At 40.3% G+C, this 1,202-nt stretch overlaps 1 protein-coding gene across 1 annotated transcript in view; it reads right to left on the reverse strand.

The window, feature by feature from the left end:
• The window catches only part of mpdu1b (mannose-P-dolichol utilization defect 1b), a 5,876-nt gene that overhangs the window by 2,233 nt on the left and 2,441 nt on the right, over positions 1–1,202 (reverse strand). The window lies entirely within an intron of this gene.

The following is a 1,202-nucleotide window of genomic DNA, read 5'->3' on the forward strand; positions in this document are numbered from 1 at the left end:
GGACACACTGTGGTACCAAAGCCTCGTCAGCATCAGCTGAACATTGTTGTACTGCAGAAAGTAGAGTGATGTGAGGAAAAGGTGATTAACAATGGAAGAGAGACAGAAGATCACAACACTTATAAATGCAGGTCTGAAAAAAAAGAACAAGATGGAGAGCTTGGGAACACGGAGTGTCCATCACAGCCTCCAGACTGAAACCCCATCGAGCTGGTTTGAACTGGACAGAAGCCTGAAAGCAAAGCAACCATAAATTCCCACATTTATGGGAACTTCTGCTACAGATACGGGAGCAGATTTGATTTCTGTTGCAGAAAGAAGCCACGACTGTGTTCAGCTGTTACATTTTGGTCCATAAAGTGATCCCATGATTTCTTTTTAACTCCAATTGCTTATTAATTCTTTTATTTATTATTGGTCTGAAAGGTCCCTTCATAAACTCCAACTTCTTCAAAGTTCTGCAGCTCGGGTCATAACTTGCACTCTGTTAAGAGCTCATATTACTACCCCAGCTCTTCAGCAGCTTCACTGGTCGCCCATAGAAGCCAGGATAAATTTTAAGATCTTACTTCTTATGTACAAGTGAATCCATAAATCTGCTCCTTCATATTTGTGTGACCTGCTCCACTGTTTCCCTCTCAGATCCTCATCTGCTATTCATCTTACTGTTCCTGACGTCTTCTCACAAGCTGGCTGTAGTTAAACCTTTACTCAAAAAGCATCTGTAGACCCAGCAGTCTTAGCTAATTACAGGCCAATCTCCAACCTTCCTTTCATATCAAACATCCTTGAAAGAGTAGTTGTCAAACAGCTAACAGATCATCTGCAGAGGAATGGTTTATTTGAAGAGTTTCAGTCAGGTTTCAGAGACGGGGAAGTCATCTGATTTTCTGTTTTCTCTCCATCTGCAGGGTCTTTACCTCATGATATAAAGCACCTTGAGGCAAATATGGGCCTACACTACATAGGATATATGACTATAATTAATTATTTCACTAAAATTAAATGAAATTGATGTTTATTTATAATTAAAAACAAATAAGCCAAATAATATATTCTATCTTTTGATTGACTAAGGCAGCAATTCAGATAACGGCAGGTACAAAGAGAGGTGGAGGAAGCATTTTACCCATCACTGATCCCAGTATGATGCCGATCCCCAGGCCTTTGCTCAGTACAATCTTCAGACATGGCACTGGAAG

The sequence above is a fragment of the Haplochromis burtoni genome, unplaced genomic scaffold (assembly GCF_018398535.1).
Source record: "Haplochromis burtoni strain Fernald_Lab_line unplaced genomic scaffold, NCSU_Asbu1 Contig_384, whole genome shotgun sequence".
NCBI lineage: Eukaryota > Metazoa > Chordata > Actinopteri > Cichliformes > Cichlidae > Haplochromis > Haplochromis burtoni.